We start from the raw sequence: 24,502 nt of genomic DNA, 5'->3' as shown, positions 1-24,502 counted from the left end.
CTTATTAATTATTCAGTGTACCCAAGTCAATTTTATTTGTATAGGAGCGATCGCAAGGCATGTCTCGCATGGAGCGGAGTGTGATGTTTAATTCACAGAGACCTGACAATCTTCCACGAGTGAGCGCTCGGCGACAGCTGCGAGGAATAACTCCCCTTGAACAGGAAGTGACCTTGAGCAGAACCTGGCGCTTGGTGGGCGGCCATCTTCCTCGACTGGTTGAGTAGAGAGAGAAAGAGAGAGTGACGGAAGGGGGAGAGATTATGATTTTGTATTATATAATAACACTTTAACGTTGATACATGATGAGAGGTATGAACATGACATACATCGTGTTACATTGAACAAATTCATGTAAGACTCATCAGCCATATGCAACATGATGTTAAAAGTCTTACTGCAAGGGGGCCTTTGATTTGTAACAAGTGCAGTTGCAGCATTAACGCAGCACAACACACAGCAACAGAGAAGGAACAGGTGCAGTTAAACAGTAACGTGGTGTTATTCCTTTGTTGTTGTCGGAGCTGTTTGGCATCGTCCACTTCCTGATTGTAATGTTGTATTTTTAGCGCCGACGAGTCAAATCATAAACATTTTATTGTTGTAGCTGCTCGAGATGGAGCTATATTTGAAATGTAAGATTCCCGATTTTTCTGCAAACTGTGTCCTTCTCCCATTGGTATCCACCCGTTGGATCCTGTGTTGCACGGGAATTGAATAATGCATTTGTCGGGCCACCTTTAAATGACACTGTGATGGAGTTGATCCTCAAATCTAGCCTCCACAGGATGCGGCACCTGAATTTGAACGCAGCCCCTGTCGCGGAAATCTGACCACATTTTTCATAATTCACAAGCTAAAGCACAGTTGTCGTGTAACATTAACTTCAGTGTCTGATAAATGTGGAACATACTAACTTAATAAAGCATTTCATTCACCTTGGAGGGACTGTATGGTGAGGTCAGTGGTTTCAGAAGTCTTTATGGATTGACTGTTTTATCCAAGAGCAGCAAACTATTCCGCTGAGATAGATTTTTGGATTAGGTGCAGTCACCAGAGGATCCGATACAAAGGTCCACTTAGGAGGTAGTTGAAAGCTTTTGAGGAACCGCTGCAAATGCTCCCCGATGACATAACAGACACAGTTGACGCCAGATTGTTTTGAAAGAGCAACATGTCCAGCACTTAAACACACAACCAGTGGTGTAACAGTTATCTTGATTGACCCCTGGTGGCTGGCTGCAGTAAGGGCCTCATCCATGGTAGTAGATCAGACATGAACCAAACAACCATGAAGTTGAATATTTTGTTTCCTCAAAGATGGTTTTCATTTTTGTCAGTTCTTATTAAACCAGAGTGTAAAAGTGTTCATGTTTCTCATAAGTTTGGTTGTAATTACAGGGTGGGTTATTTTGGCTAAATTTCTGGCTCGTCGGAGGAAGTGGAGATACGTTATTCATCTTTATACACCATCTATTGGCGTAACATAATCAGTCAGTCAGGGGGTTACAGACATTTGGGGATGTTGATGCAACAAGTTGCACTTTGCTCCAACTGGACCAGCTACAGCAGTAAAGGGCTACTAATCACGATCAAATCACGTAATGTGTGTTTTTGGGTCCAATATGTTCATATACCATATGTCAAAGTGAAAAATTAATTGTCTGGTCATATAGACAATATTGTGCTGAAAGATTTTTTTTTTCTGGGTATATAAAGGCAGAATCAGAAGCCAAAATCTAAAATAGCCCAGGACTCCTGAGGGTTAAATGTGGATGAATCAGACAATGAGGCAGGCAAAAAGCAGACTGCTCTGAATTCTTTTATTTTTGATGCATCCAGTATGGTCGGATCATTTGCAATTCCCTCACCAAGATTTCAATGTCCAACTTAGTATTTTCATTATCACTGCTGAATATTTCTTCTGTCAAATTGCTTCCCTGGTTCAGATGTAAAGAGACTGTGTCAAAACTGGTGATACCAAAAATGATACGTATCACAGGAACGCACAAACTTTATTTATATCACATTTTCATTCCCAGAGAAATACAATGCTCCTCATCCTGCCAGAGGAAGTTATCCTTATTGCACTGAGCTGCTCCCCTGCAGCAGGCCGTTTAAATGCTTCGTGCCGGCTTCTTTCCCTCGCACGCTTTTTGTGGTGGGACTTAAACAGAGACACCAAAGCAATCTTTTTTTTTTTTACTGAATGAATTTCTCTCAATGGAAGATATGAGGCCTCTTTACTGTTTGAAAAGACATTTATTTCTCGTCAGTATGCCTCCCTTGAAAGTGTATTCATCTTTCCAATAAAATAATCTCCCTCTGCACAAACTTTGTTCATTAAACCTCAGAGATTCATTCAGGTTTATTTTTAGAGGGAGAGAGATTCTTTGCTATATCTGCGCTGACTTTCCACGAAGTCTAGTGGGTTTTATTCTGCGGCTGCAGGTATTCCAGCGATGCGTTCCCTTGGTGCAAACACGAGGGTGGAGAGGTAGGAGGTGGTCTTCTCAATAGTGGCTTTCGGTGGGTTCCAGGGACAGGGACGTCACATGACTGGTCTCCCTTTGTCAGTCGCCTGTAAAGGTATTCATGTTTTCCTCTGGTCCCTGACAACAGCAGCAGAGTGAAGGTCGAGCTTTTTTCTTTTGCATTGCACAGCCACTTAAAAATAAAATGCTTGCTTTTTGTGTTTTATTTTCCCAATCAAGTTCATTTAAAACGTGATTTAATAATTGGTATTAAATTGTCTCCTCAAATTGTGCTTTGAAGTACAACATGAATTGATAATTTTCACAAAAGTATAGAAAATCGAACACAAAAAATCCGGGGACAATAGAGACCAGATAGTCGGAGCCAACTTTTCATTTGCACGGGATCTTCTTTGCTCGTTTGGAGCGATTGATAAACAAAAGACCCCCCCCCCCCCCCCGCTCTTGAAAACCACACCAAATCTGTGCTTTGTTTATGGAAACCTTCTGCAGGATTTTGTCTGTGCGATACTTTTGTTGGATTTTGTGTTTCATTTCCCCCCCCCGCTCTAAACCCAAAATACTTCGCCATAATTGAATCACAGCGGGTGTTCAGTAAAGATGCTCTGCCTGCAAATAAGGTTTTTGACGCTTCATTGTTAACCCTTTGAACTCTGCAGTTGGTCTTTGTTCTTACTGTGATGTCAATTCCTGGATAATCTTCAAATGCTTCATATCTCCAAAATCTGTACATCCTAAGAAAAAAAAAATGTGTGTAAGTCAATAAACCATAATAAACTTGTGTTGTTAAATTTAACAAGTTACAAAAATCTTTTTTCTAAATCAAATTTAGCTAAATATATACATACAACATATTGAATCCCAAGATATCTGAATATAAAAACATGAAGTGAATATTTCTTAACAGTCCACAAGTGATTTTAACTATAACTCTCTGGCGCCACCATGCATTATCAACAAAAGGTAATGACTTCACAAGTGTGCAACATGATGAGGATGTAGGCTATAAACCACAAAATGATGTTATGGTTTTTATTATTATTATTATTCGATCGATTTGAACTTGATGATTCAAACAGGATGTCCGTTTTCAGATGGTCTTCTTCTCTGGATGCAGATGTCACCCAAAAAAAATAAAAAAGCCCTTTCCATCTAAGAATCAGCCTGAAATAAAGTTAAACTCAGCCCACCACTCTACATCCCCTTACTATCGTTTGCATTTGTAAATTAGAAATAATTTTTCTGCTAAAATGTCACAGACAAGGGGGGCGGGGGGGTCCCCACTGTAATCTGTTGCATTTCACCGACTCTTAATTGACCTTTTGTTGGCTGCTCCCTTTTCTTTTTCTTATTATTTCTCAATTCACAAGAAATATCGCCACGGACCTGAGGCAGAACCCCGTAAAGCCGGACCTAAAAGCCATTCTTATTCATTAGAGCAGCTTGTGGTGTCGTTGGCTCTCGCCGCCACTGAGGGGCCCGTCCATGGCTGCAGCTGACATCTGTTGGCATAATGCGGCGTACAGGGCGGTGATAGGCAACAGGAACTGATTTATAAGGTTCTCTCTTTAAGTGGGTGTCTTAAGGTAATTATAAACCAGTGGGGGGTTGCTACTAATTGCACCTTCCCTGATCTGTAATGAAGGCCAAACAGCGTGAATGATCCCATCCCGCGCGTCTGAGGCAGTGGAGGAGCGAGGGCAGCTGAGCTTGACCAGTTAGTGTTGGTTTAGCTCTGGGCTGGAGCTCCTCACCTGCTGTTATGCGGCGTCTTCAGCCAATTTCTCTTGAGTAATTAACTGTGATGCCACATATGGCGCAACGGTGGAGAATCCGATCGCTGGCGGATGTAGAGGAATCGGAAGAGAGGAGCCGAACGCGGGAACCCCGCGGTGACCAAAGCTCCAAAACCAGCGCGAGCATACACAGGACGACTGGAAAATTCCTTTGACATGGACAATTAAAAACAAATGTTGTTTCCACATGACACAAATGAGTGTAATTAATCACCAAACAAATGAATTATTGGGGAGATTAGCAAACGAGGTAGATTAAGCACCCCAGTGAGGCTTGAATTATTAAGTATATTTGTATCAGTTGATGAAGATGTTAAACAAATTGAGTAGATTCTGGCAACGGGTGACAAACTGACTCGAGGTGGAATTTGCACATACATTACAGATGTGCTCTTTCTATCACGTGGTGCACACATGAAGATCAATACCCAGTGTCATTCATGCTGTGCCACTAGCATGTGTTTATTCGCACATATCCACATCCACACATTTTGTGTCTCACAAACATTCATTTAATCTCAAGGTAATTTATTTTCACTTTCATATATGTATCTGCTGCATATATTTAATACTATCAGCAGTACAAGATGTGTGTGCGGTTGCCCTTTATGTAAGATAAAGGATATAAAGCACATCAGGGACATGCATGTATATAAGAATAATAGTATGAATGCTGGAAATGGAAGGAATGCAGGTCACCAGTGGTGCAGTTATTGAATGAGAAGGTGGAGCAGCTTGACCAGTTACCAAGCAGAACGGAGAATGATGAAACACCAGCGAGCAGTCGCGGTAATCAGATCCGCCCTCCGTCAGTTTAGATGCAGTAACAGTAACCGTCTTCAAGCACGTGTATTTCAATACAGACATGCATACAAGGAGAGTTTTCCCGTTTCTCTGCCTGAAACAAACGTTAGAAATCGACAAAAGGATACAAATAAATGTTTAGATATGATCTCCACATATCCGTACAGGTTTTCGCAACCAAACAAACCTGTTGCTACCCTTGGCATCCATTCAGTTCAGCTGAAGAAATGATCCGAACGTAGTCGGGAGGATAAACATTGGAGCTTTACTGTGGAGGAAAATCTTCCACAGCAGGGAAACATAAGGAAGGAGCACATGGTTTTCCTGGTTCGACAGCACGTTAAGGGGATAAAGAGAGCGTCCTTTATCTGTGAATAATGATGTTGATAGAGTACTTAATGGTTTTACCAAACAAACACACAAATAATCTTGTGTCGACATTAATGTTTTCCAAAATCTGAATCTTCCCCTAATCGTACGAAAGTGCTTTGACTTGCCTCAGCACAATTTGAAACAATAACAATATTAATCATGCTACAGTCACTATAAGTGAATGTTAAAAACAGAACAATGATCAAAATTAGTATCTTACTCACTTTATGGTGTGTACATTCCAACATTCCCCTTGAAGTCAATCAATCGACATTCAAAGATGTCAGTCCCCTCAAAGATATCTGCATTCTTTCTCAAGAAATTCACAAAAATGTTTAAGTGAAAATAAAAATGCATTCTTCCTTGGCTTGTCCTCCGCCGAGTTGAAATAAAATTGTTTTTGTGGTTTTTTTTGTGTAATTAAACAAAAAAGAAAGAATGTCACTCAGTGGAGAGCAGACCTTTGCCAAGGTTCAACAGTCCCCTTATGAAACACATTTATATTCACCAGATCCAGATTTTTATTTGGACCTGCACCAAATGGCACACACTCCTAAATTATTCTCTGAGAAATTGGTTAAAATGTCAAAAGATGCTGTGTTGGGTGATTAGAATTCCATGGATCCAACCCCTTTGTCCGAATCTGCACCAAACCTTTGTGAGTTATACCATTGGCCCATCCCTCCAGCAAGTTTCATTGAAATCTCTTCAGTAGATTTTGCCTAATCCTGCTAACAAATAACAAATAAACTGGAGGGGCCACATTCTCCTTAAATTCCATCAAGCTGCACCACATTTCATACATTCATATTAATGTCCCCGAAACGAATCCATAAATGATTATCTCAGAAATCAAGGAAAATGTTGTAAAACGCCGTATCTCAAAGTAGTAAAGAAAGTGAAAAATAATCCTGTATTCGCCCCCTGAACTGAATCTTCACCAAAATTTAAAGAGGTCTTTCCGCACCCTTTCACCAAGTTTCTGTGGAAATCGGTTCAGTCATTTATCCTTTATCCTCAGAAAGATGTAAAAAGGTGAATATACCTCCACTGCAAATGTTAATGTTTTCTACCTTTGCCCAAACTCCACCCTTCCACCAAGTTTTTGCATAATCCTTCTAAAAGACCTACAAACGGACAAACAGCCATGAAAACTTAACCTGCTCGGCAGAGGTAAATTATAAATAGTTGAGTATAGACTACAGGTTAAAATGTTGGAAATAAATCATAAATAAAATGATATCGGACAGTAATTTTACTTTTGATGTTGTCCAAAATGAATTATGTTAAAAAAAAAAAAAAGCAGGCAATAACGAGTGCGGAATATTCCACTCACTTTTTAGTCTGATTTATTTTTATGTCTGTAAACTATTTTGGTAATAAATTGTACATCATATGATCAAAATGAGCACGGTATGCTGATCTCTGTTGTGTGAAACAGGGCGGCGGGGTGGGGTAATGGAAACAGGGGAGGTGAGGCTGCGAGTTGCAGGGGAAGAGTTTCTGTGGAGTGAGTGACACAAAAGCAAGATTAGGGGATCAAGTGCTGCGAGATGAGAGAGGAATTTAGTGGAATTGACAGCACATTCAAGGGTTTCCGAGAGGAAGAGAAGACAAGAGACAGGGCGATAATTTTAGAGATTTGAAGGGTCAAGATTAAACTGCCTGATAATAAGCAAGAGTGAAATTAAGCAATTTTGAAAATATATGCTGATGTACTGTGGAGGGCTGGGGGGGGGGGGGGTGCAAAGAGGGTTGTCAGTGCTTCTGCAAATGACTTGGTATCAAACAACAGGCTTTTGGAAATATTGGATTGTACAGTCAGACAGTTTCCCTGCCTGTCGAACTATATTTATGCACGGATCACATTTGAGGCGGCATTATCTGGCGCACGCCGCCATTTCTTCATGGTGAATGTGGAGGACTAATAAAGAATCCCGATTTCTGCTGGATGTAATTAGCCAATCGTTTCTAATAGTGTCCATAGCAATGCATTTTCATGGCAGTGTCATTTTACCCTGGGCAATACGCCTTGAAGTGTAATTTCTGCCCGAGCGTTTAGACACGGTGCTATCGATTGCATTCAGTGAATGATCTGCTCAGAAACCCATCATCTACTTTAATAATGTCACTCACCGCCACATTCTCTCTGCTTGGTTTCCATTAATAGCCAGCCTACGTGACATTGTCAACATTCACTGCTCAAACAACAGGGCCTTTTGAAGCATCGCTGGTTCGCAATTGGGTCATTTAATCAATTTATACAATTGAACCTATTTAACATATTGATATGCAGTTACCCTGTAATGCGTGTGGCCTTTTATCCCTGTGAGTGAAGGAAACTCCAAGGGAGCTTTTTTAGATCTTCTGCCGTTATTTATCATGTGACATTTAGCCGGGGCCCTGATAGCGGCAGCTCTCCACTTTAATTAATGGTTCAACCTCTTCACCGGATGACAAATTGACTGGTTTGTGCCTCGGAAAAGTGGTGGAACATGTCGAGTCCACCCTGCTCCTTGCTAACGGGGGGCTAACACCGGGGAGAGGGAGGTGCAGCTGGCATTTTAGTCAAGTCATCCCGGAGCAGGGTCAGAGAACGAGCTGGATTATCTACTGCACAGGCCTTTAGACTAAGTGAAGCAACATCTGCTTCTTTTCTCACTTCTGTTATGAATTTATTTTACTGAAAAAGAAGAAAAGAAAAAAAAAGAGACATTTTCTCTCTTTAACATTAATTCCTCCTTGTGACGTTCTTTTGTTAAGTTTCTTGTGACCTTCTGTTTGTGCAGATGCGAGATGTGCAGCTCGGTCGGTAGCAGCAAATGGCTAATGGTCCATCCCCTGGTTATTTTACGGCAGGCTGGAGAATGTGTCCACTTTGCATGGTTCCCTTCTTCCATTTTTCAAACTTCGCCTGAGTTGTGGGTGACACAGCTTGAAACGGGTTTCAGGAGAAGCAGCAACACAAATGGAAGAGTAGGCCCAGATGATACAATCACTTTGTTCAGCATGAACACCCCTGCAAACATGTTAGGCGGGGGGAGCGGTTCTGCGGGGCAGGCACCGAGGCATCTGTGTAAAATGAGATGGTGTAAACAGGCAGATTGGCTCCATTCTGAACGTTAGCTCCTTGAGATTTCATGCTGGCTGGATTTATAGAGAGTCACAGTGCATTGGAATGTGCCTTGGGCTCCTCTGGGGCCAGTATCAAAGAGATCGCAGAGCTGTGAACTTCACGATAAACCACATTTATATATATATATACACATACAGACACATTGGACATTTTACCGATTTAAAATCGAAGCCGTTTTTATCGTAGCCTCCACAATAACGACATTCCCAACCAGTGTAAGTGTATTCATGAAGAATTCCAGGTTTTCACAGGTTGATATATTGCAGCTGTACGCCAATTAAATTGTTTCCCTCACCAATCCTCACACAATACACCATAACGAGAAATTGAATACATCATTTTAGAAATGTAGCAAATGTATAAAAAGGGATAACATAAATATAGTATTAAAATAATAGTTCACCCAAAAATGATAATTCACTCATTATCTACTCACCACTGTGCCAGTGGAGGGGTGGGTGAGGTGTTTGAGTCCACAAAACACTGCTGGAGTTTTAGGGGTAAACAGTGTAGCAGCCGATCCAATACAACGGAAGATTTTAGTGAACTATCTTCAGACGTAAAAAAACAACAGGAAAAAAAACAGAACATGCCTCCATACTGCTCGTTTGGTGTCATCCAATTGTCCACAAGCCCCGACATTCATATGCGAGTGGAAATGAGGTCATTTCCACCGCGTTTTACGCCTAAAGTCCACCAGAAGCAGCTAGTGGACGTTAGCATTTGTGACGGCCCCTGAATGCACCTCGTCGGAAGATATCAGCGAACAGTAATGCTTTAAAACACGTTGTTAATGACCTCGTTTAGTGTCGACTATGAATGTCGGGGCTTTTGGAGACTAGGATGACACCACACCAGCTGTATGGAGGCATATTATGTTTTTTTTTCTTTTTTCTGTTGTTTTTTTTTACGTCTGAAGATAAGCCCCTAATATCTTCAGTTGTATTGGATTCGGCTGCCACGCTGTTTACCCCTGAAACTCCAGCTGTTTTTTGTGGACACAAACACTTCACCCACCCCTCCATCGGCATAGGGCTGAGTAGATAATTAGTGAATTATCATTTTTGGGTGAACTATTCCTTTAACATATTAAGTATTCAGACCCTTTGCACAGATCTGTGGAAGGGCTCCAGAGATCCTGTGGGGAGACACTCAGCCAGACTCACCAGCAGGTTCTGGGTCTCCCACTCACCAAGGCCCTTCTCCCCAGACAGCTCAGTTTGGGCCAGCTCTATTAGAAGAGTCCAGGTTGATCCAAGGTTCTTCCATTTAAGACTTACTAGTGCAGTGTCCATTATTAACCTGTTTGTAATTGGCTGTTTACTTGGTCTGTGGTGATGCTGGTTGCAGTTTTCTCTCTGAAACTGTAGAAGCGACCTGTGGACATTGAGCCACAGTGAGTTAAGACTCTCTGCAGCAGCATCTATAGGGTTCTGTGGACTAAGAGCTGTCCACCTGTTTATTTAAAGGTTAGTGTCGCCCGAGTAAGTACGCATAACGTATAATTGTAAAATCAGTTGTCGTTAACGTTGTCATGAACACGCTGTTGCCATGATCATCAACGCCACTTACATTGTTGAGTCCCAGCTGCCGCTGCTACTGAGCGCTGCTCCTCTGTTTATTCAAAGTCTATGTATATTTAACATATCACATGTCCAAATCGCACCAACTATGACTTTCCACTTCCTTAGGCCCAAACAAACATCTCAGAGATGATCAAGAGAAACGAGAGGAGCCAGTTATCATACGGTTCAAGGGGTTCAGGTACTTCTGAATAAACCCTCTATTTATATATATTTGTTCTACTTATTTATGCCTCTGTCTTGTTTTGTCCGACTGCATATCTCTGTTATGGATACTCATGAAATCACGTTTACATGTACAAATATCGACCACCATCTCAGACACATCAAACACACACATATTTAGATGTTCTAGTCTTCAAGTAGTGCAGCATACAGGAGGCAGGACATAACTAGATCACACGTTTTTTGTTTGCAGCACATTAACACTGGTGTCTGCCCTGTCATGAAAAACTCTCAAATCTCCTCATCTCTCCAGGTTGACGTGTTCGTTGGCGTCTTCTATACGTGCGTGACATCTCTTTTTCATCCTGAGATGTTTATTTTCTTTTTTTGTCTTTTCAGTCTTACGTCTGTCGCAGAAATGCCATCGACACGACCCACTGGCTTTACGTAATCCTTCCGATAATCTCCTGCTGTGTTCTCACATGGGCTCAATTGGATATTTCAGTACATGTTTCGAGGGGGCCGGCCGGAAAAAACAGCGGAGATTATCCGGAGCATCTCACTCGGACGTTCTCACATACATCCCCTCTGGGTAATTTCAGGAGGTCAGTGCATGTCTGAAAGCAGCTCTAGTGGCATAGCACCTCCCCATGTCAATTTGAAAACTAACGTAATCAGCAGCTCTCGGGGCCCCCCTCTCAGGTCGAGACCCTGAGCAATTGCCTGCTTTGCCATCCCTGTTGTGACGTCCAAACGAATGGGAAGGGGAAAAGTGTTTGTACTATAACCAGGGTCAGCTGCACGAGAAATTGGTGCCAATTTTTTTAGTGCAATATATAAAACCCCAATACACATAAGAGTGCATTGCACAGAGCTACTTCAACAGTCGGGAAAACGAACCAATATTCAATACATCTGACCTGCAAAGAAAAAGAAACCAAAACCATCAGATCAGAATGCACACACACTGAATCCATGAATCTGACTCCCTAAAAGAGGACATTAAGTTGCACTTTAATGTGCAACATCAGGTGTGTTTGTTATGAGGGTTGTAGAAATGCCCCTTTCAGCGATACTAATAAACCAGACGAGTAAATGGAAAGGGTAAGCGGCTCGTCCCTCAGCAGAGACGATGAGGCCTGGCCGAGGGACCGCGCCTCCCTAATGGCAGTCCCCTGCAGAAGGGACAGTTGTCTGGGCTTTCAGCCCTACTTCCTTGACAGCCCCCGGGATCCCTTTGTCCTGTTGTAAACTATTCTGAAGGAAGGACATTTAATTGCCCGGCACACACTAATGAGTTTGCAAACTAATTAAAGGGGGTATATTACGCCCTGTGGAGGCCCACATCACTAAGAAAGCCAGGGACATCTTTAATGAGGAGCCTTGATAACCCTTCAAAGGAGGGATGTGTAGTGTCTGTAATGATGCCCAGGGTAAAGCCGAGCTCAGCCAGAGAAGAGTGTGTGCGCGTCGGTGTGTGTGTCCCTCACCTCGGGTGTGCGGAGACTTGCAAGCAGATGCCAAGTGTTTTCAGTCCATCGCCCACAGCTACCTACCTACATGTCCTAATCAAAGAGTTTCACTCTCCTTCCAATAGGTTCAAAGAGATCAGCTCCACCTCTTCTCTCTGTGGGTGGTACACAGAGATCTCTCGCTTGTTGCGTTTTCCTGTATTGTATTATTCACTTCAGAGTAATTTGGTTTATTCAGGAATCAGAGGAGGAATTTGGGGGATTTTTTTTCCCATGACCACCTCCGATGACCTATACCGCTCGAATGAAAAAACATGCTCAAGATACGGAGGAGCATTCTTGGCTTAGAAAGAAAGGCACGGGCATTAGTCGGACAGATGGACTGAATATTCCATCAGAATCGATGAAGGTCATGATTAGTCCTCAGTTTAGAATTCATTAAATCACCAGGGGCGCTTCATGTTTTCAAACAAATTACACTCTTCTCACCGTAGCTGAGGCTCAGCCGTTGCCTGTCTGTCATGTGTGAGCTCCTGCTGTGGCTCAGTGCAGCCCACAGCCCTTTCCTCTGCAGAGTCAGTCCCCCCCCCCCTCCAGTAAACAAGTGCATTTTTGTTTTTTTTGTTTGGTCACAATATTTTCCTCCCAGACAGTGACGGCTGTTATTTCGCCCATGGCTCCTGTCAAAACTAACATGGCTTAATTGACTGCAAGCGAATGAGCTCCTGGATTGATCCTGTCAGGCTCCTCAGGAAGTGATGCTGCTCCATCTGTGAGGCACAACTCCAGCGACAGCAGCAATCTGTTGCTTGGGAATGAGCCAAGGCTCCAAAAAAAAGTCAAAATTACAGAAAGTACCTCAGGCGCTGTGTGTATTCTGATCAGCTGTCAGTGATGACACACTCAGATGAACACGCACACGCACGTGGAAATAAAGAAGCTGAAAAGCTAGACATAGAGGCAGACAGCCATATATACACCTTGTAATTTTTGCATCATGGTTAGCAATGTCACATTCAAGGGGGCCTGTTTCTCTCCCTGAAGGTATGGCAGGATATCAGAATGGTGTTGTCTGGCTTGTTAGACATTTGATGTCAGGCGAGGTTGTCCTCAGGGTATATCCAAAATGCAGCCTGTCATCTATTGCTGCACCGCTGTCATTTGTCCAAAAACTGTGGCATATACTGTCATCTTAGTTTTTTACCTGTAACTCAACGCGGCCAGGCCGAGTGGTGACCCGCCAGCCTTTCACCTCTCCCTCTCTTCTTTCCCTGTCCTCGACTTTCATCCCTCACAGTCTATCTCCTCACTTGGAGATACTGTATTTCCCGGGCTAAAGTGCGCGATGCCGCAGCGCCTTCTGGCACCATTAAATATTTAGACGGCTGTCTATGTAGATGGTGGCTCGGAGACGCGGAGGAATAATCTTGGAGACAGCTGCTATAGCACATCTGGGTGTCACTGATAGCAGAGGAAGGTGTGCGGCTGGTGTTGCCGTGGAGGGGGGAGACTTTAGAGACACAGCTGTCAATCAGCCGGGTGGCACGGGCACCGAGGCTGCGTCGCCGCCCCTGCATAGCGGGCCGGCTCGCGCAGTCTGACGCCTGACAGACTGGGGCTGTCATTGACGTGTGAGCCGAATTCACTGTTTTGTGGCGACCGTATGCTAATGCTGCCGAGAGCCACATCGTATACTTTATATATCAGTTCAACCTGCCTACAGCCCAGTTTAATCCAGGTGATCTCATGTTAGCATCGTTCCACAATGATGAATTCAAAATAAAAGCACAGGTTAATGACTCTTCTCCCGCAGTGACACTTTCACTCCCTGCAGGAGATATTTCTGGGTTTTTTAAATAGCGCTGATTCTAGCTGAGGTTTGCCGGTAGCAGAGGGTGGCTGTAGGTGCAATGTGTCAGAACATATGAAGAAGATTGAGTGTGAAGAGCTGCCCACTTCTTCCCCCTGCACTCTTCATCTGCCGGCAGTCTGAACTTGGAGGCTGCACAGCGGCGCTATGAGGCCGGCTGGCCTGAAAATCACTTTGTGTTCCTCTCCCAGGCACATGCAGTATGGATGCGTCTCCGCTCGGCTCGGGCCCTCCCGACACCGTGATTAATGGCACTCGCTTCTCTCCCCATCTCATTCTGTTACTGTCAGAGTTAAGTGGGCCGAAGACAATAATAAACAGTCAGTCTTCTGTGAACCCCCTAACACGATCATTCCACCCCACCCGATTCCCCCTTTCCAATGAGAAAAAGAGGAAGAGAGATGGAGTGAGAGATAGAGAGGAAGTGTGTGCATGTGTGGTTTGTGTGTGTGTGCGCGCATGCTGCAAAAGACAGACAAATGGAGAGTTAAAGACACAGGAACAGAGCTCTGTAATGGAAATGGAGATGGGGAGATATGTCAGTGAACCAGATTGTGTCTCATAAGCGTACAATGGTTTACGGCATTTCTTGTTTTAAATCTAAAGGGAAAACATTATGCGCCCAGGTTTCAGCTTTTTAAGGAGACACATTTGTTATGCTTAACTTTTTAAACCTGGAACCAAATGTGTTGGTTTTCTGCTGCATATTCCCCTCTGTTCCATCTATTTCCATCCAGTGTGAAAAGTAATTAGCAGAGCTATATAACTTGCATATAATTACATGGTAATTATGTTTACGTGCATTGATTGATTTAATGAGTCTGCACTGCATTACCTTGCAAGAATAATGCAACTTTGACAAACAATGAATAAAGATCTTCATTGTGAAAATAGTATCGTATAGGTTTTAATATAAACTGAAAATAGATAGAAACCGGCAGATTCCCAGAAATCTATAAAGTAATTATTTGTGTCCAGATGGGCAAAGATGTGTTTAGTTTACTTTGCTTCATTTCACCAGGATAATCCACTCAGTAACATTTGTTTTTACCAGGGCATTCTGGGTAAGATACATGTATGTATTGATTATGAGTACTTTCTAGTTTTGATGTGACATCTTTAATGCACAGCATGTGACCAATAAGGTTCGCCTGATGCAACCTAGGTTTATATCCCAAGTCGACCCTAGGATGGGTTCTAAACCTGAATCCCTGAAAGGGCTTTCAAAATAAATATGAGCACTTATGAGAACAGTATATTTCCGCATTGTTTGATTTCTTTAAAAATATGAAATGATCCATATAAACAACTAGAGCTCTGGGAGTCCATACCTCCACTAATGCCCATCTCACCATGTCAAAACAGTGTTTCCCATTTATTATCCAAACTGGCGCAGCCCACCATATTATACTTTGTCCAGCTAGTGTTTTATAATGAACCCAAAAATATTTTTAGACTTCTCATAACTAATAACTTCCACTATGTTCTATCGTCCATAAAGTTCCTACTGTCCACACAGACAGGCGGACCTCATCGTGCGATGCAGTTCTCTAAAGCAAGAACTTGTCTTTGGCTCTTTAGCTTCTGTACCTGTCACTTTAAATCAGTTGAGCCTCGGTGTGACATTCGTGCCCGTGCATTCGCATCCTCACTACAGATGGATTGAATGACTTCTGTGAGAAACGCTGCAGAGAAAGTGAAACAAATTTACTGGATCTGCCCATTTATTCTGATCCGCACCAAATCGAATTGGGTTCTTTCCTGACCCATATCACATCTTTCCACCAAGTTTTGTGTTAATCTGTAGAGTTGTTTTTGTGAAATCCTGCTAACTAGCAGACAAACAAAGTGAAAACATCTCATCCTTAGCGGACGTAATAATTAAAGAAACAACTCTATTTGAATCAGTCACAAACTGTTGTCTTATGCAAAAAAAAAATATTTCTTAGTTTTAAAGGGTTATAAGGACACAAATATGACTTTTAGGGACTTGAAGATAAACTCTAGCATGCTAACTGATCGAGAGAAAAAGAAGAAATTCAGATCACTGCAGTCAGGGTAAAGTAAAGTAAAATGAGTTGGTGTAGACATTTTGGTTCTCAGACCTGCTGTTTTAGTCACTTGTGAGCTGTCTCTTCCTGCAACTCCTGCCTCCTCCTCCTGCCTCCGTCCCCGCGCCTGTCACTTCACTCTGCCACATCCTTTTCAGTCGAGCACTCCCTCTTTCTCTCTCTGTCTCTGCAAGACCCCGGCCGACTCGCCTCAGCACTGTGCTCACACAGCAGCAGCATCGGTGGATCCTGCGAGAGTTCTCACACAGGCAGGAATAAATGGTCCAACTTTGGGTTCCAGTCACTGACCTCAGTGTCAGGGCCTTAAAAGTGTCCACTGAGGCTGCCAGACCCTTCACCACCATCACCTCCTCCTCCTCCTCCTCCTCCTCCTCTTCTTCTTCTTCCCTCTCTTATTACTGGGGATGACCTGCCTCACAGCCCTGGGCTCAGTGACCGAGAAATCCTCGGGCCCTCGCCGTCCCCATCCTCCTTGCTGCTGCTGGATTGTCTCTATGTCTACCGGAGTGGCCTTGGAGAAATGGAGTGCCATGATCTCATCACACGAGCCCATTGTTTTCACTCTCATGCACACTGTGTAATAGCCATGGAGATAAGGGGATGATTCAAGCCTTTCACGGAAGGAAATGTGAAAAGCCTGCCTGTGAAAAAGTGAAATTACTGTTTTGATGGCTTTTGATGGCGGGGGGCATAATTGCTGGATGGAAGGAAGGATGGAGGGTGAAATACACATAGGAGATTAGTATTTGTAATAGTGGTGATGGTTGGTAGGAGGCCTGCAGAAGGTTATAAACACAGTGGGTAGTTCTAATGAAGCTGCCATGTATGTAGAATAGCAGATTGACTAAAATAGCTCATTGTTCTTCTTTCCACACCAACCTTTGGCCCTCCGGATTGAAACTACATTCTTGATGGTGGCACTGATTGTGATATTGTTCGCTGCTCATCGCCATAGTAACGGTGATTAATTTCACATTGTTTGTGCAGGAAATAGTCGCTGGATCCTTCAGGAATGGGAAACAAGCTTAAGTATTTTTGGCAACTGGCATAAGGCTCATCAACACATGCAGACAACACGGGTCGGAGGATTACAGCTTGTAGTAATGACAGGGGCAAAGCGTAAATAGTATAAATACTCCATGGGATTATAATTAGCCTTACTCTGTGCATTTAGACACACTCAAGTGGAACTAAAGCCTTTTTGACTTCTGGAGACAATTTCATATTAATTGGATGCCTCCTCTTTCTCACTGTCTACTTCTTTGGTTTGTTTTCGAGCTGCTGACAAATGTGCCGCTGAGACAGCGTCTCAGATTAGCATTAGCCAGAGCAACAACTCAAACATAAGAAACTGCACACCATTATCCCTGTTACTGGGGCCCAGCGGCAATGGCGTCGACGGGCGAGAGGGGTGAGAATCAAACGTGAGACCGGGCAGCTCAGAGATCGTCTGAGAACTCCGAAGCACCAAGGGGTGGGTTGGGTGGCTGGGCGGGTCGATGTGAGAGGGAAACAGATAAGATAAGGCTCATGCTTGTAGGGCTGCATCCTCTGGGTGGAGAGATGGCCGCATGGAGGCAAGGAGGAGGACAAGGTTTCCTGGTGATGCTGGGGCCCGGACACGAGAGGAATTAATGTCCCCCGCCGCCACCACCCTCCGTGAAGCGCACACACGTACACACACACACACACTCTATTTCATCTTCTGTCTCAGCATTCAGCATATGTCCTCCCTCTTTGTCTGTCACTCTCCCTCCCTCGTTTTATCTGCGCGCCGGCCACAAATTCATCCCTTCTTTTTCCATCCCGAAGTGGGGGAAAGTTGTAAAGCTAATTAAGGAGCGGGGATGCGGCAGCTCGACAGATGTGCATTGAGATGGGTGCTATTGAGTAGCGGGGATAATGGTGTGTGGACCTGGTGGGCAGCGGGGTTGTGTTGGAGGGAGCTCCTACCTGGGCGTGCATGTTAATCAGCACGCCTGTCTGTTGAGAGCCAGGGAATTAAGGGGGAAGGGAAGCGTGTCGCCAGCCTCCAGTGAAGAGACAAGGCAGGCAAGCTGATTAAGAGCACAAATTCGCCAGTTTGGTCAGACAGGGAGATATGTGTACGAAGGAGGAAAAAGGGCAAGAAAAGTGTGTATTGATTAACAGTGCTGCTGGAGGTGGTGGATTGCAAGGGAGGGGGGAAAAAAAGTCAAAAGCTGCGGTAGAAATCTACCTACCGTTTCCAAACTAAATATTTCACAGTACTTGAAGGCATCACAATACTTCAAAGGGGCAAAACTCACAAACTTGCCATCACGCATCAGCAGGGAGGCTGTGATAGTCGTTGATAAATGTTAATAACTTAATGATTTCTCGACCCCGGCGCTGAGGTTTCTGCCTGTGAAAACTCACTTCGCCCCCGCACTCAGAAACCAAAAAAAAAAAAAACTCACAGCAGCCTGATGAATTTCATGACATTCACAGTCTCCTTCACGTCCACACGCATTTTCAGCTGCTCAACAATGGAGGACAGAGCTCCGGAATGAGCAAGCAACTTCCCCCGGCGCCGGAAGCTTTTGTCTCATCTTCGAGCCCCCAAAAAAAAAAACCGGCAGATGACAATGAAAGTGTTATGCGTGCTGTATTTCACATCAAGAGACGTAAACCCTTAAATTACCTCATTTGAAAATGACTGACTGGGCCTTTAAATTCTCAGCTTGCAATGCGTGACAATGTGCAACATTCAGGGGGAGAAGAAAACTGTTTGACTGTGATTATGATCAATATTTTTAAATTGTGTTTTTTGATTTTCATGTCATCATGTCTTACTAAAAGATAATTTCTATCGATTTTTTTAGACAACATGATCAAATCTGAATATCAAGTTATGATACCACACCGCGGCCCATTGCAAATAAGCAAAGTCCTTCTATATTGTCAATTAACAATGTTAGTGCTGAAACATCCACTTGATTAATTGACTAATAGAACATTTTCAGCGCTTTCACTAATCAATTAATCATTTTCACAAGTTATCAAGGAAAACTGCCAAACATGTTCTGCTCTCATATTATTTTCTCTATATCTTTGTAAATTGAATCTCTCTCTCTCTCTCTCTCGGTTTTGGACTGTAAACAGGCAATTTAAAGATTGATTACCCAATAACTGGACTAAACATTAGTTGCAAAATAATTTCATCAACATATCGCTCAGTCGGTTGAAGGAAATTACTGCTGCAGAGGGGAAACATCCACGTTCCAGTTGTCAGCATCTTACATGTATGAAGGAAGCAAGTCCCTTATTTATTCAACATTGATGTCATGTTGTCAGAAGCTGTTACTGTGATGCCAGCACTACACACACTGAATAGAAGTCTGTGGTCTGACATCAAAGCAGAGAAGTGATTTGGTTTAGTGACACCTTGTGAATAACACAAAAAGTTTTTCACATGAGTGATTAATAATTCACTTCTATAGATGCACAGCTTTATGCTCTGTTCCCCAGATATCTGCAAGTTTTTTTAATTAGAATTATCTCCCTCTTTACCAACACAGCCTGATCTAATTTCTCGGTAATTGTTGTTATTTACACAATAAAAGGTTTATGGGTATTCATCAACATTTCCTCTCCCAGATCTCGGTGTCTGCTGTCGATAATGAGTGGGGAAATTATTTTCAACAGTCAGTCATTATCTGTGTGTTCAAGTAGTCTTCCTTTTAATATGCTAATGCGGCTGATATAATCAGCTGGTAATTGTAAAACACTTCAAGTACGACACATTTCGCGGCACTCTCTCCTGAATGAAGAAATCACAGCCAGTCAGTGGCACAGAGCTGCGGTCGCTGCCGACGATCTGTTTATGTTCTCGGGAGACGCTGTGGAGGGAAGCACCCGCCATCCGATCCCGCATGGCACGAATCCAGATCTCACACAGACTCCTATAGAAATGTGTAGGCTGGCGTGAAAGCCGTGTTGATGTGTTAGTGATGCCACCACCACCACCACCCACCTCTGCAGTTTTTTTTCTCTCCAACAGCTTTTTATCCTTAAAAATCCACCTTTGATTACCGATGATCCTCCCATATACTTGCTTTCTACCTGCGTGCTATTTATGTCATAACATCTTAAATTAATATTTTTTTTATTGTTTCTTAACCAGAATGATGAAAGAAGAGTTCTCCCCATGTCCTCCAGGGATGCTAGTGCTTCTCTGCCGGAGAGGATGCGATCCTGACTTTGTTTTTCTCCTTCGGCTGTTATTTCCCTGAAGAGAAGAGCCGAGTGAAGAGAGCTATGAGTGATCGACTCTGCCTTTATTCTCCAAGTTTTCGGGGGATTTGAAGTTATTGAAAGTCTGGGGATGGGTGACAGCTCGGAGATGTCTGTGTGATGCCTATCAGACGAGCGCCGGCCTCTCCGCCGCCGTGTCTGCGCGCGCGCACATACATGCGTGCGTCCAGCCTTCGCAAGCAGAGGGCACGGGCTCCATGTTCTCAAATACATGTTTTCTTGCGGCCAATCATTTCTGCTCACACATGACATCTCTCCCAGATTGATTTCATTCAGCTGTAGAGGGCGGCAAGATCAAACAAATGTTGTCTGAAATAGCGGCGGCGGCGACGTGGGGAGGAGGGGTAAGAGAAGTGGGGAGGGGGGGTCAAGGGTGGAAGGTTGCCCGCTTGAAAGATGAAGTGAGCGATGGAAATAAAGAGAAAGAGAATCAGTCATCCAGTCAGCAGCGTGCCATGTGGTGACATGGTGTAGCGGTGGAAGGTGTTACTCTGTAAACCAACCAATCCTTTCAACAACTGCTCCTGCTCGCTGTGAGGTGGCTGTTGTGTGGAGGTGGGGGTCGGGAGCGGAGGTGGGCGAGGGGGGGGGGACAGCAGCCCTATTCCTCCACGATGCCTCTGAGTACCCATGCAAGGAATAATGGATGCGTAATATGGAACGACAGCTTGCAGAGCACTATCATTAATGTTGTAATTCACTTTTAGTGTTTCTACTATTGCGCTGCAACAGGAGGCACAGATGTCACCTGAATCTGCTCCTTCTAGCAGCCAGAGCACACCCGGTTTTCACCAGCTGTCTTTGAATGCACCCTGCCAGCCACCCCCCTCCCCGTGCATGGGCAAATGTGGGTAAAAGTGTGTGTGTGTGTGTGTGACTGTGTGTGCTTATGGTGCATGTGGTCTGGTGTTGTTAGCCTTTTGAAAGCACGCACGTTTGGCTTTTTGTAGCACTTAACGTTTCGGCCCTAAACTCTTTGCAGGTGGGTTTACAGTTCGAGTCTGGCTTTAAGGATAATTAATCATTCCTGAATGTTTTCCATTTGGTGTTGAGGAGTTTTCCGTTTTATCATTTCTTATTTATTTCTCTAATCTAAGTTTATAAGATGCATAGAATGACTTTTCCCTTTTCTTTTAGCCTCCTCCGTTTCCTCCGGTAAAGCTAATCCATCACTTTGAGTGAGAGGATGACAGCCATGTTTGGCAAAGCATTACAGAGCAAACATCAGGCTATAAACTTTTGCGTTTTGGAAAAATAGAGTTCTGTTTATTATTTTATAATAATGTACATTCTGCAACACTCGGCCAGTACACCGCACTACGACTGTCAATCACAACCAGCCTCAGCCGAGATACAATCCAAACCAACGCTGCACAACCAGCTGTACTTTTAAAATGCAACAAACACTTAAACTATATCTAAAATATTTCAAAATGTCAACTCATAATGAAGCGTTCATTTTCTTCTATTTCTTTGTGTTTGTTGTTCGTCATTTTTTTCCAGAAAGAAAATAAAACCGTCACAGATTTTAAAGGTTCAGTGTGTAGAATTTAGTGACATCTAGTGGTGACGTTGCATGTTGCAGCTGAATGCCCCTCACCTCACCCTCCCCTTCCAAACATGAGAGAGAACCTGTGGTAGCCTTCAGTTGTCATACGATCTCAAAGGGTGTTTAGTTTCTCCTGTCTGGACTACTGTAAAAAAAAAAACATGGCGGCCTCCGTAGAGTCCACCCACTCCCAATGTAATTATAAAGGGCTTATTCTACGGTAAAGAAAACAACAATTGAAGATGAAACACACACAAGTGACAACATCACTAGAATTATTTTATATTCAGTTTTTGCCAATAGATCCCTTTCACCTGAATCTTACACACTGGGCCTTTTAAAAGTTAGAAGATCATACTTTTATGAAAACTGGGAAGTGAAGCGCCCTATGTGAGGAAATCAGTACATTCCTTTTTGTGTCTTCAATGTGTGCTTGTCTCTTATGGGCATATGTCCATTGTAGCTGTTGAAATATGTTTCACTTTCTTCCAAACCACCACAATGTGCCTTTTTACACACGACCGCTCTTCATCAGTCAAATATTTTGCCACATTCCTTCGAGGTGCAGCTGTTTTCTTCTCCAAAACAAAATGCAAAACAATAAGTCGATAATGATATGAATGTCATGGATACCCGGGCTCTAATTGAAAGAGGTGTGATTAGCATATTGTTTGTGTTTCATGGTGCACCTGAGGCCTGTGTGTGTTATACAGGGACCTTTATGGAAATGAATGATTTGAAAAAAGAAAATCAACTGAAATATATCCTATTTCTTTTAAAGGGGCACAAATTTACTGTGAAGATCATTCTGGCAAAACCACAGAGGGAAATGTCAGGAAGGGGGGGAAAAAGGTTCAAAGAGAAAATAGCTGACTGACTCCGTAAGTGAAGCTAAGCTCAAAATGAAAAATGTTCATTATATGCCCGTCAAGGTGAAAGGAAGCCATCTCCTCGCCGATGCAGTTAAAATGTCGACCTCTCCTTCTCTGAGGGCAAAAAAAAAAGAGGAGGAATTCTGCTCTGTGGGTGTTTGGGTGGGTGTGTGTGTGTGTGGGCCTGTACACGTTTTGCATATTGTGTGTGTGTGTGTGTGTGTGTGTGTGTGTGTGTGTGTGTGTGTGTGTGTGACTGATCAGAGCTACAGTTCAGACAAGGCCAGCGATGTTAATAGTGCCGCTCAGTAAAATGACCCTTACATCCGTTTCTTCATACATTTTACAGTGCTTCACGAGTCCTCATATTTTCCCCTTGTCAGCAGTGTTTGTGTATCATTGTTCTGTGTGTGTGTGTGTGTGTGTGTGTGTGTGTGTGTGTGTGTGTGTGTGTGTGTGTGTGTGTGTGTGTGTGTGTGTGTGTGTGACCTCTACAACAACGAGCGCCGTGCCCTCTTGGACCTCTGCCTGTCTCTTTGTATGTACCTGCTCATGTTATGGCTGTTAAATCGCACTCAGGATGCATTTTATTCAGCGGAGAGGGAGAATGTTACGCTCGACCTCTGCGGATCACAGATGCTGTCCCTAGTGCCTCATTACTGACAATTTATATAATCTAATGTTACTTGAATCACTCGCTGTGTTGGCAAATGGGTGTTTTTTTTTTTTTTTTAAAGAGCTCTCATTCAGCGTTAACACTATGGCCGCCGCGATGCTACAAATCCCTGAGAATAAAGCAGCAGGTGGGGGAGACGCAGCTCACCACGTTTCTTTTTTTGACAAAGATTTTGAGAAACGACCTTCAAGGCCTGAATGCAAATGAGCGGAAGCCTCGCGGTTTTGATTTGTTGGGTTCTGTCCCCCTGCCAAGGCCTGTTACCATTTTCATGAGGATCCGATGCCAACGTGGCCAATCTTAACTATCTATTATGGATTATGAGCTAACCTTGCACCTCACCATCTTATTTCTCACAGCAGTGCTGGATGTGAAAGTTTTCCACGTTTTTTAAGAATGAGCTGCCGCCTTAAAGTGCAGCGGCTCCGGATTCGCTGTAGATATTCTATCCCATCATTAGCAACTTTACTTCTGGGACACTTGTAAGTGCCATTTTTTAGAAAACATTTATGGAACTTTCAATGATGATTCTGGTGTAATTATCCATTTTTATTAATAGCATTAAAAAAAAAAAGACAAAAGCAAAGTAACAATAAATATCTTCCACTAACGAGGGTTTTGTGCATCTAAAGCCTGACATGTCTTTTTCCTCTGCCTCAGAGCTCCACTCAAAACACATCACTGCTGCACTGGGCGACATGTTCCTTCATTATAAACACGCATATTGCAGTTTATTTTGTCTCAATCCCACAGTCACCATCTAGCTGCTGTAAAATATCCACCACTGAAATTAGTGCCCGACGTACAATGCAATAATTTCTACTCTTTGACGGACGTTTACTAAAAACTACATGTCTCTACGGGCTATGTTATGAAATTACTGAGCTGTTTTTATTAATAAAACTATGTATTTGGATCGTTTTATTTTTCATAATGTTTATTTTCTCAGGTGAAAAGAGAAAAACAATAAACTTCCACCCAGTGTAATTTCCCTGGGAAGTCATATACTGTACTTATTTTCATTAATAGGACAATGAGGAGCAAATAGCGTGTACATTGTGGAGACTTCATGTCGTCTTCAATTACATATTCAGAAGAGAAATGGTTTGCTGTAGTATTGATTGTTCCAATTTAAATTTGGAACTTCTCGGTCATTACTTTAAGAATCAACCATAACTCTTTTTTTTTTCTTCTATCTTATTCTTTTAGGGTGGTGTTGACATCTGACTTCACTCTCGGCGTCACCATCGACTAACTTCTCCCTCTCCCAACACCTGCGACCTCTGACCTCCAGCCTCTCAGAAAGGTAGGACAACTCTTTTAGAAGACGTAGGCTACATCCACACTGCTACGTTGTCGTTTGAA

The 24,502-nt window shown here is 43.2% G+C and overlaps 1 protein-coding gene across 5 annotated transcripts in view; it reads left to right on the top strand.

The window, feature by feature from the left end:
* LOC117765858 (RNA binding protein fox-1 homolog 3-like) overlaps window positions 1-24,502 on the top strand; it is a 397,513-nt gene that overhangs the window by 62,737 nt on the left and 310,274 nt on the right. For all 5 annotated transcript variants that reach the window (XM_034592407.1, XM_034592409.1, XM_034592401.1 and 2 more), the window contains exon 3: window positions 24,347-24,443. The gene's annotated coding sequence lies outside the window, so the exon portion shown is untranslated. The remainder of the gene's footprint in view (window positions 1-24,346; window positions 24,444-24,502) is intronic.

Source organism: Hippoglossus hippoglossus, chromosome 8 (assembly GCF_009819705.1).
Source record: "Hippoglossus hippoglossus isolate fHipHip1 chromosome 8, fHipHip1.pri, whole genome shotgun sequence".
Taxonomy (NCBI): Eukaryota; Metazoa; Chordata; class Actinopteri; order Pleuronectiformes; family Pleuronectidae; genus Hippoglossus; species Hippoglossus hippoglossus.
Note: the sequence above shows the minus strand (reverse complement) of the source record. Positions and strands in the feature narration are given on the sequence as shown.